Below are 12710 nucleotides of genomic sequence, written 5' to 3'. Positions count from 1 at the left end.
ACCATTAACAATACCAAAATTATGGAATCAACCTGGATGACCATCAATGTGGCCTGGATAAAGAAAATATGGTTCATATAAACAAGGGAATATTACACAGCCCTGAAAAATAAGTGAAATTATGTCTTTGCAGCAACATTGATACAGCTGCAGGTCATTATCCTAAGTGAATTAACACAGAAACAGAAAATCAAATACCACATGTTCTCACTTATTAGTGGAAGCTAAACAATGAGTACACATACATAAGGATGGAAACAGTAGACACTGAGGACTCCAAGGAAGGGGAAACTGGAAGCAAGGGTTGAAAAACTACCCGTTGGGTACTGTGTTTGCTACTTGGGTGATGGGTTTGATGAAATCCCAAATATCAGCATTATACATTACATCCATTTGACAAACCTGCACATGTACACCTGAGTCTAAAATTTAATGAATAAAATAAAAATTTTAACCCTAAAAAATACTGGATTCATACTCCAAAATGATGTGGTAATGTGACAATATAAATGTGAAACTAAAGTGTTCTGCTACTTCACAAAATCAAATTTTAATTTAAATGTGAATTGAATTAATCCACCATGAGCAAAATCATAAAAAACTTCAAGATAGGAAGATAATGATTTCACAACTCATATTTCTTAAATTGTGTTTGGTATTGCTGCCTGTAGCTGCTACCTCTCTCTCTCTACAGAAGTTTGAACAAAGCTTATAGCAGTGAAATAGGAAAGTAACTGGAGTGTAGTAAAAGCAATTCTGTGGAAAAAAAATGCATGAAAAAGTTTTATCCTCCTATGTATCCCCTGAATCTAGCACAGTGCCTACCTGTCTGTAGGGGTTCAACATCTGCTCACTAAACGAAAGGAAATCCGTGGATGAGCTATTGGTGACCTAGGAAAAGCAGCAGGTACTCTCAACCAATGGGATCATGAATGGAATAACTTTTTAAAACAAGGACCTAACTCAAATCAATTGGAAAGGAAATGATGACAGGCATTCAGAGATGAAGGTGTTTGAAAATAATGACTGTGGCTGTAATAGAACAGCTTTATGAATGTGAGAAATAAATGGAAAATGAATGATTGCCACATAGCCATCTTTTCCCATTAGCACAAACATAGCCCAAAGTATCTTATTCAACTACTCGTGTAACATCTGACTACTCGTATTACACAATAATCAAAACACGTTTAAAGGAGTATTTTAGTTTATAAGGCACATTCATGAAAGGTTCATTATGTAAAAATTGAAACAAAATTTTTAAAGATAGAGCAGATGAGGGCAATCTTATTGCCATTTTATAGATGAAATATAGGAGAACGAATAATTTCAAAACACAGCTGGCTCACAGGTAGTACCAGAACTTTTTATTGTTTTTTATAATCTATATTATTTAATTATATTAGCAGTCAGACATTTTGTACAATAAAATTCACTAATTTGAAGAGTCCAATTTGGTGAGTTTTGACAAATATATTGTGACAGTGTAAACATAACCACAAATAAATCATCGAATATTTCCATCACCCTGAAAAGCTCCCTTATGTCCATTTGTGGTCAATCTGCTGCAGCCATCCTTAAGACGGAAGTGGCTGCTCCAGAGAGATCGTCGCAGCCATCATGCTGGCTGCATGCAGCAGGGAGGCACAGTTGGGGCTGCATACTCCGTGGAGCCAGTGGGAGCCCCACCCCTATCATGTTGGGGTAGAAGCTCCCCAGGAGCAGTTGCAGCTACCCAAACCGCAGCTGCAGACCCAGGCCTCCCACTCCATGGAGTAGGTAGGAGCCTAAAACTAATTCATAGTTTTAATTTTTGGTTGTCGATCTATGATTCTTTTAGCACAGATTTTTGTTTATGTAGTGAAATAAGTGACAGTATTTATTTTTTTGTATGCAAAAATTTTCCCACAGAATTTCTGAAAGACTATTCTGTCTTCATTTAATTACCCGGACAACTTAGTGAAAATCAGTTGACTATGTAAGTAAAAAATCTCTTTCTAAACTCTGTTTTATTCTATTTACCTAAAGTTAATCTGTATGCCAATACCACATCATGTTGCTTAATGTAGTTTCACAATTAGTCTTAAAGGTACAGTAAACTGGCCAGGGTGGTGGCTCGTTTCTGCAATCCCAGCACTTAGGGAGGCCAAGGTGGGTGGATCACTTGAGGTCAGGAGGTCAGGAGTTCAAGATCAGCCTGGCCAACAAGGTGAAACCCCAAATCTACTAAAAATACAATTTTTTTTTTTTTTTTGTGGTGGGGGACAGAGTCTCGCTCCAGGCTGGAGTGCAGTGGCACAATCTCTGCTCACTACAAGCTCCATGTTCTGGGTTCATGCCATTCTTCTGCCTCAGCCTCCTGAGTAGCTGGGATCACAGGCATGCTCCACCTGCCCAGCTAATGTTCTGTATTTTTAGTAGAGACGGGGTTTCACCGTGTTAGCCAGGATGGTCTCGATCTCCTGACCTTGTGATCCACCCGCTTCAGCCTCACAAAGTGCGGGGATTACAGGCATGAGTCACCATGCATGGCAAAATACAAACATTTTCTAGGTGTGGTGGCACATGCCTGTAGTCCCAGATACTTGGGAGGGTTAGGCACAAGAATCGCTTGAGCACAGGAGGCAGACATGCAGTGAACTGAGATCACACCACTGTACTGGGCGACACAGCAAAACTTCATCTAAAGTACAATTAATGCTTCAATTTTTGTTTTTACCTTTTTTTATTTTATTTTGGCAACTCTATGTCATTCCCATTTTTACATAAGTTTTAAAGCAAGATTGTTAATTTCTTCAAAAGTATCTCTGCAGTTTTTATTTAAATTTCATAAATCCACAGATTACTCTGGACAAATTGACATATTGATAGTATTGAGTCTTCTACCAATGAACATAGCATATATTTAGTTTATATTTTATTTGTCTCATATAGTCTGTGTCCCCACCCAAATCTCATCTTGAATTCCCACATATTGTGTGAGGAACCTGGTGGGAGGTAATTGAATCATGGGGGCAGGTATTTCACAGGCTGTTCTCATGATAGTGGATAAGTCTTACAAGATCCGATGATGTTAAAAATGGGAGCTTCCCTGTGCAAACTTTCTCTTTGCCTGCTTCCATCCATGTAAGACATGACTTGCTCCTCCTTACCTTCTGCCATGATTGTGAGGCCTCCTGAGCTGTGTGGAACTGTAATCCATTAAACCCTTTTTCTATATAAATTACCCAGTCTGGGGTATGTCTTTATCAGCAGCATGAAAACAGACTAATACAATAAATTGGTACCAGTAGAGTGGGGCACTGCTGAAAAGATACCCAAAAATGTGGAAGCGACTTTGGAACTAGGTAACAGGTAGAGGTTAGAACAGTTTGGAGGGCTCAGAAGAAGACATGAAAATGTGGAAAAGTTTGTAACTTCCTAGACACTTGTTGAATGGCTTTGCACAAAATCTTGATAGTGATATAGACAACATTCAGGTTGAGGTGGTCTCAGAAATGAGAAACTTGTTGGGAATTGGAGCAAAAGTGACTCTTGTTACATTTTAGCAAATAAACTGGAAGCATTTTTCCCCTGACCTAAAGATTTGTGGAACATTGAACTTGAGAGAGATGATTTAGGATATCTGGTGGAAGAAATTTCTAAGCAGCAAAGTATTCAAGAGGTGACTTGAGTGTCATTAAAGGCATTCAGTTTTAAAAGAAAAACAGAGCATAAAAGTTTGGAAAATGTGCAGCGTGACAATGTGATAGAAAAGGAAATCCCATTTTCTGAGGAGAAATTCAAGCTGGCTGCAGAAATTTGCATATGTAATGAGGAGCCAAACGTTAATCACAAAAACATTGAGGAAAATATCTCCAGGGAATGTCAGAGACTTTTATAGCAGCCCTCCCATCACAGGCCTGGAGGTTTAGGAGGAAAAAATGATTTCATGTGCTGGGCCCAGGGTCCCTCTGCTGTGTGTAGTTTAGGGACTTAGTGCCCTGCATCCCAGCTACTTCACCCATGACTAAAAGTGGGGGATGGTACAGATCAGGCTGTTCCTTCAGAGGGTGCAAGCCCCAAGCCTTGGCAGCTTCCATATGGTGTTGAACCTGTGAGTGCACAGAAGTCAAGAATTGAAGTTTGGGAATCCCTGCCTAGATTTCAGAGGATGTGTGGAAATGCCTTGATGTCCAGGCAGAAGTTTGCCATAGGGGTGGGGTCCTCCATGGAAAACATCTGCTAGGGCAGTGTAGAAGGGAAATGTGGGATGGAAGCCCCCACACAGAATCCCTACTGGGGCACCACCAAGAGGAGATGTGAGAAGAAGGCCACTGTCCTCCAGACCCCAGATGGTAGATCCACTGACAGTTTGCACCATGTACCTGGAAAAGCCACAGACATTCAATGCCAGCCCATAAAAGCAGCCAGGAGGGAGGCTGTGCCCTGCAAAGCCACAGGGTGGGAGCTGCTCAAGACCACGGGAACCCACCTCTTGCATCAGCATTACCTGGATGTGAGACATGGAGTCAAAGGCTATCATTTTGGAGCTTTAAGCTTGAACTGCCCTGCTCGATTTTGGACTTGCATGGGGCCTGTAGCTGCTTTGTTTGGGCCAATTTCTCCCATTTGGAAAGTCTGTATTTACCCAATGCAAGTACCCCTATTGGGGCCCGTGCCGGGGGTGGTAGAGAATGAATAGACACAAAAGACAAAGACAAACAGAGAACATGGCGGCCGCAGCCAGAGCCTCCGCCTCACTTTATTTATACTCCATAAACCCCACGTCAGCAGAAAGAATACAATGCAAAACAAACTTTCTTTACCCAGATGTAACCTTCTGCTTAGTTCCTAGTCTCTATGCTCTTCCTTATTTGTCCGCCTTCTTGGCGCCTACAGGAGTTCATTAAAAGTTCAATTGGAGATACTGTCCTTGAGCCCTATCTATTCTCAGCATACTGTTTTCAAGGGCCCCTGCATACCCCCATTGTATCTAGGAAGTAACTAACTTCCTTTTCATTTTACAGGCTCATAGGCAGAAGGGATTTGCCTTGTCTCAGATTTGGGACTGGGGACTTTTTAGTTAATGCTGAAATGAGCTAAGAATTTGGGGGACTGTTGGGAAGGCATGATTGGTTTTGAAATGTGAGGACATGAGATTTGGGAGGGCCTGGGGCAGAATGATATGGTTTGGCTGTGTCTCCACCCATATCTCATCTTGAATTCCCATGTGTTGTGGGAGGAACCTGATGGGAGGTAATTGAATCATGGGGGTTGGTCTTTCCCATGCTGTTCTCATGATAGTGAATAAGTCTCATGGGATCTAATGGTTTTATAAGGGGGATTTTCCCTGCATAAGTTCTCTATTTGTCTGCTGCCATCCATGTAAGACGTGCCTTTGCTCCTCCTTGCCTTCCACCATGATTGTGAGGCCTCCCCAGACATGTGGAACTGTAAGTCCACTAAATCCTTTTTCCTGTATAAATATCCCAGTCTCAGGTATGTCTTTATTTTTTATTTATTTTTATTTATTTATTTTGAGACAGAGCTTTACTCTTGTAGCCTGGGCTAGAGAGCAATGGCCTGATCTCGGCTCATTGCAGCCTCCACCTCCCAGCTTCAAGCAATTCTGCCTCTGCCTCCCAAGTAGCTGGGACCACAGGTGCCCACCACCACACCTGGCTAATTTTTGTATTTTTAGTAGAGATGAGATTTCACCATGTTGGTCAGGGTGGTCTTGAACTCCTGACTTCAGGAGATAGACCCGCCTTGGCCTCCCAAAGTGCTGGGATTATAGGCATGAGCCACCACACGTGGCCTTGGGTATGTCTTTATCAGTAACATGAAGACAGATAATACGTTGTCTATGTGAAATTTTATAGTTTTTTTTTTCCTGTACAGATCTTGAATATACTGTTTGACAATTATTCCTGTGTTATGATTTTAATGAAAATTTTCCTGTGTTATGATCTTTATTCCTGTGTTATGATTTTAACAATGTGGCTACAGGCCCCATGCAAGTCCAAAATCCAACAGGGCAATCAAATCTTAAAGCTCCAAAATGATATCCTTTGACTCCATGTCTCACATCCAGGTCACACTGATAAAAAAACTTCAGTTTCAAAATATTGATTGCTGGTATATAGGAATACAGTAATTAAAAAAATCCATTGTATCCTACCACTTTTCTAAGTTCATATATCAAAATTAGCAGTTTGTTTTCATTTTAATGTTTTAGTATTTTAAAAATAGACTTTATTATTTATTTATTTATTTATTTTTATTTTTTTATTTTATTTATTTTTTTGAGACGGAGTCTTGCTCTGTCACCCAGGCTGGAGTGCAGTGGCCGGATCTCAGCTCACTGCAAGCTCCGCCTCCCGGGTTTATGCCATTCTCTTGCCTCAGCCTCCCTAGTAGCTGGGACTACAGGCGCCTGCCGCCTCACCCAGCTAGTTTTTTGTATTTTTTAGTAGAGACGGGGTTTCACCGTGTTAGCCAGGATGGTCTCGATCTCCTGACCTCGTGATCCGCCCGTCTCAGCCTCCCAAAGTGCTGGGATTACAGGCTTGAGCCACCGCGCCCGGCCTAGACTTTATTTTTTAAAGCACTTTCAGGTTTACTGAAAAATTGTAGAGAAAGTACAGTCCCCATTTACCCCTTTTCCCTTAACACATACACACAATTTCTTCTAGTATTTCAATCTTGCATTGCTGCAGTACATTCATTTCCATTGTTGAACCAATACTGAAACATTATCATTAACTCAATTCCACAGTTTATGGCACAATTTCTTTGTGTTATGTAGTTCTATGGGTTTTTCACGCATGACAATATCATCATGCAGAATAGTTTCACTTTCCTAAAATTTCCCTGCTCCCCTATTCATTCTTCCTTCTCTCTCATCAACCACTAGCAATCACTAATCTTTTTACTCTATGGTTTTGCCTTTTCCAAAATGTCATATAGTTGGAATGATATGGTGTGTAGCCTTTTCAGATTGGTTTCTGTCACTTAGCAGTATGCATTTAAGGTTTCTCTACATCTTTTCATGCCTTTATAGCTCATTTCCTTTTAGTGCTGTGTACATCCCTGTCTGGATGTACTACAGTTTATTCATCTATTCACCAAGGACTTCTTGGTTGCTTCCAAGTTTGGTAACTATGAATAAAGTTGCTATAAACATCCATGTGCAGATTTTCATGTGGACATAAATTTCCAACACATTTTGATAAATACCAAGAAGCATGATTGCTAGATCACATAAAAATATGTTTTGTTTTGTCATAAACTGCCAAACAGTCTTCCACAGCAGCTGTACCATTTTGCATTCCCACCAGCAATGAGTGAGAGTTCCCGTTGCCCCACATCTTTACCAGCATTTGGTGTTGTCTGGGTGCTGTTGACTGAATTGTGCTCCCCTAAAATTCATGTGTTGAAGTTCTACCAACCAGTATATCAGAATCTGACTGTTTTTGGAGATAGGGTCTTTAAAAAGGTAGTTAGAACAAAATGAGGTAATTAGAGTGGGCTCTAATTCAATGAGATATCCTTATAAGGAGAGAAGATCCAAATACAGACACAGAAGGAATACTGTGAGAAGGCACAGGGAGAAGGTGAACATCTATAAGCCAAACAGAGAAGCCTCAAAAGAAACTAACCCTGCTGACACCTTATCTTGGATGTCTAGTCTTCAGAAGTATGAGAAAATAGATTTCTGGTTTTTGAGCCATCCATACTTGGTTATGGCAGCCCTAGCAAACTAACACACAGGGTTTTGAGTTACAGCCATTTTAATAGGTGTTTACTGGTATCTCATTGTTGTTTTAATTTGTAATTCCCTAATGATATATAATATTGAATATCTTTTTAATATGTTTATTTGTCACCAGTGTATCTTCTTTGGTGAGGTGTCTGTTCAGATCTTTTGTCTATCTTTTAATTGTGTTGCCTGTTTACTGTTGAGTTTCAGGAGTTTTTTGTATATTTTTGATACATGTTCTTTATCAGATATATGCATGTTTTCCCCTCAGTCTATGAATTTTCCATTAAAGCAATGCTTTTCTGAGCATTCTAGCCAGGGCTCCTTGCATAATGTGGTCTGTCTACTCTGGCTGGTAGGAATTCAGCTTCCTTCAGTCTTATTTGAGCTCTAATTAATTATCCAGTTTTCTGCTTTTTATTGATTATTTCCTATATCCTGTGAAATTTTATCCCACATATGTGCATCTCAGCATTCAACCAAAGAATTTTTGGAATGAATAACTGCAGAAAGCTAGAGCTCTATCTTCCTGTGGAATGGCTCTCTCCTCTTGGGTGGCACTGTCACAAATTCTAGCTGCCACATTCTACCTGGACTGCCATTGTTGTCCCTTCAACTCAGTGCAACCAGTCTTTGTTTGAGTTCTGCTTTCCTATATTGAAACCTAAAAACTGAACTCGCAGAACTCATTTTTCTTGTTTTTCTTCCTTCAGAGTTTACAGCACTGCATGGTGTGTTTTCCAACATCTGAAAATATTTCTTTTCACATATATCTTGTCCATGTTTTTGATGTTTATAGTGGGAGTGAACTCTCATGTAACCTTTCACAGGTCGTAATGGAAATCCCATCTATTTGTTTTGAGATACTTTCAATGCTGAAGGAGCAACCTGTTTGTCAATTTCTTTACAGGCATACAATCTTTTATTTTGACCTCAATTTTTGCACATTTTTAAAATTGATATTAACTTGAGATAAGTTAAATAGCATCAATCCTCTTTTACACTTTCAGAAACAAACATTTTAGAAATAAAAAAGAGATAATATTCACTTCTTTCAGACTTTTACATAATTATAAATCCAAAAATAGTGTGAGTTTCACACAGGAAGAACCAAGATATATTATTTTACAGTGTCAGACTTTGCCACGGTGGTGCATCCGGTACAAATTGTCTGTTAAATAATCATGAGAAAAGGAAAGAGAAAGGAGAGAGGGAGAGAGAGAGACAGGGAGAGGAGGCAGGGAGGGAGGGAGACAGAGAGAGAGAGAAGAGAGAGAGAGAGAGACAGAGAGAGATTTAGAAAGTCCAAAATTGCAGGAAAACTGTAAAGAACATATAATAATATATGAGGGAATATATACTATCTGCACTATCTGCAACATTTATGGAAAACAAGTGAGAAATGGGGATTGAAAGAGAATCCATTAAATAACCATGTTATTCATTTAATTTCTGAGCCAATTAATGAATATAAATAAAATAGATATATGGAAATATAATTACATTTTCATTACAGAGGAAGTGCCAAATTAAGGCAGTTCTTTTATTTGCAGGCAAATAGATTTCCTAATATAGAAACCGAAAAGCGTATAGACCTATTCTCCAAATCATTGGTAGAACTGGACCACTATATGACAACCTGTCTTTACAAATGGCTTAAAAGGAGCAGGGCAGAGAGTGTACTCTTTTCAGTACACCCCAGCTCCCATGAGTGATCAGACCCAAAGTAGCTTGGCTACACATATAAGTTTCTCCTTATAAGTTCTCAGTCCATCTCTAGGGGAAAAGAAATGCTGAAGAAAACTCAGTGCCTTTGTATTGATGACAATAATGGTACTGCTCAAAATAATGGAAATTTCAGAAGCATTTGTGATAGGTGTTTCACCCTTTTCTAAGAACAACATGGATTTGTCTTTTCTTATTGCGAGACTACCCCTGTAATGTCAAAAGAGAGCAATGTTTGACTATGTATATATTTAACTATGTGTATGTTTAACTATGTTAAAGGAAAAAGCTCGGAGTGTCTACGGAGCAGGCTACATGGAATGGAATTGTTGATAGAGGATAAGAAATTGTTTAAAGGTTATAAAAAGATGCCCACTTGGGAATTCTGTTCATATTTATTCTCTCAAGCACTGTGGAGAGACAGAACATGGAGACACTGATGCTTGAGATGCCAGTTAGCAGCAGGCTATGGTAGCAATTGTAATTATCTACATGGAGGAAGTGATGGTATATTTGAGACACATACAACTGGATATGTCACTGTGGAGGTAGGAGGTAGGAGGGACTTCGTTCATCTAAATTTTAATGAAATTGCTATATCCCAAACCATGTCACACATTAACTGAAAAGTTTAAATCCTGCCCACGGATTTTACCTGAGTCTCTGTTTAGCATGAGTAAAAAGGAGTCTTACCACTCCTTGCCCTATACTGCCTATTTGTTCATTATTTAACTTTCTGTTTCATGTAATTCCGCACAATCTCTATAATGTTAATATTTAATCCTGAACATAATCCAACACATGTCATGTCATTGAAAATAATACCATGACCCTGGTACACAGTATTTAGAACAATTATGACCTTCAGGTACACAGAACAGGAATTTAACATCATTATTCTATTTTTGTTGTTTAAATTATGTTAACATCGTGTGCATTTATTTTCTTGGAACACTCCATAGACTATTTTCATAGGAACACATAGTTAACTCCTGTCTTGTTATGTGGAAAATTCCCTAGTTATTGTCAGAGAAAGAAATAATTCACCAAGAAATCACAAAACTAACAGACTATGTTATCATTTTAGAGGAAAATGTCACATCATTAGTTTGAATGGTGACTAGTGGTGGGAAGTATAGTTATGAAAGTGTTCTACTTATCATAGTTCACTCCAATTCTGACTGCATATACCCATTCAAGTTTCCAATCACAGTTGGTCTTTGTTTGTTTTTCAGAAAAAAAATGTAGAGAAATAGTGAGGAATTGCATTGTTAGAGTCTGTATTAAGAAAAAGTCTCAAGAGAAGAAAATCGGATATTATCTGAAGAAAGCTCTGTGACTTTGGGGGATTCTTTGATGATTATACATTTAGAAAGAAGAAAAAAAAAAGGAGAAGGCGCTTACACATAAATACAAATTTAAGAGTTGCATGAAACTGTAACAGTGCCAAGAAGGCTAATAAAAAATAATCTGAGCCTTGGAAAATATGCTAGGAACAATAAAAAGAACACTTTTACTAGGTTCAAAACAGGAAGAGGAACAAGGAAGAGAGAGTTCCATTCCTTGCAACAGATGGTATAATGTTAACAGAACAACTTAACTGCTGTTTTGCTTTTGTCCTATTCATGCAGGGAGTTCGTCTCACTGAAACTGTTAAAGGAAGATAAGATGGTGTTTAAGACCCATGGAGTTGAGGAAATAACGAGAGAGATCTCAATGCCAGAACCTCCACGTCAGAGAGCTCCAGGCCAAATACCCGAGCACAGAAGGAAAGAATGGCTAGAACCCGGTTTGGCAATGGCTGAAAACCGTGAAGAATGAGATAGGTGACTAGGATCCAGGGAAATAATTCAGTTTTCAAAAAAAGGTAAAACACATGTGTGACAACTTGACGTCAGCTACTTAGATTGTTTCAGAGTAGTCCTTGGAAAAGAGTAAAACACATGCTAGGTGCCAGTATGAATTTATTAAGAGCAAACTATGGTATAGAGTATAACTTCCTTTTTCTCAATAAAATAGGGGAATGCATTTTTTTTTTTTTTTTTAACTATACATTACCTTCTGGGAAAGCATCTTTCACTCTGCATATTTATGAGATTCATCCTTGTTTTTTTGCTTATCAGTAGCTCTTTCCTTTTTATTACTGAGTCATATTTCAGTATGAATATGCCAGTTTATTGCTCTCTGTGTAGGCACTTGGACAATTTTCAGTTTTTCATTACAAAGAATAAAGCTTTCATGAATATTCTCATTACAAACTTTTTTTTTGTGCGTTGTTTTCCAGTTTTCTTGAGTAATTCCTAGGCAGGAAACTCCTTGGTTACAGTGAAAATATTTGGTATACATGATTTTATTATTAATATTATTTTTTTTTTTGAGACGGAGTCTTGCTCTGTCGCCCAGGCTGGAGTGCAGTGGCGCGATCTCAGCTCACTGCAAGCTCCGCCTCCCGGGTTCACGCCATTCTCCTGCCTCAGCCTCCCGAGTAGCTGGGACTACAGGCGCCCGCCACCACGCCCGGCTATTTTTTTGTATTTTTAGTAGAGACGGGGTTTCACCGTGTTAGCCAGGATGGTCTCGATCTCCTGACCTCGTGATCCGCCTGTCGCGGCCTCCCAAAGTGCTGGGATTACAGGCTTGAGCCACCGCGCCCGGCCGGTATACATGATTTTATGTATCAAATGTAAAATCCCAGGCCCCTTCTTCAAAGGGAAGGAAAATATTCTATGTTACATTCCACCACACCATGCATTAGAGTTTCCCTGACCCCATGTTCTTGCTAGTGTTTGGTTTTTCCAAGTTTTAAAGTTTTAGCCATTCAGGTTGTGTAGTGTTGGTACTGATTGGAAAAATCAATATTAAAATTTCTTCAAACATCACCGACATATAGTCATAGAACAATCTGGTGGATAATAAATGACTGAATAATTGTTTCCTGGAAATTAAAATCAATGTATCGCCTTTGAGTCTCTTAGTCCGTCAATCAACTGCACGACCATGCAAGTTAGCCAAGTTACGCGGGTCTCGTTTTCCTTTTTGGTGAAATAGCTTAATAATAGATCTGTCTCACAGGTTTGTACTAAAGATGAAATGAAAATACCTATAAGAGAATTAAAAAGATGAGAGTCTTAAGAAGTTCAAGTTGAGTCTCAGGGACCCCTTTAGTATTCACTGCCTTAAATTGGAGTGGGTTCTTCAACAGCAAACAGTTGGTAAGTATTTCTCTGGAGACATTTATTTT

Source organism: Theropithecus gelada, chromosome 17 (assembly GCF_003255815.1).
Source record: "Theropithecus gelada isolate Dixy chromosome 17, Tgel_1.0, whole genome shotgun sequence".
Taxonomy (NCBI): Eukaryota; Metazoa; Chordata; class Mammalia; order Primates; family Cercopithecidae; genus Theropithecus; species Theropithecus gelada.
The sequence above is the reverse complement of the archived record's forward strand: the minus strand, read 5'-3'. Positions refer to the sequence as shown.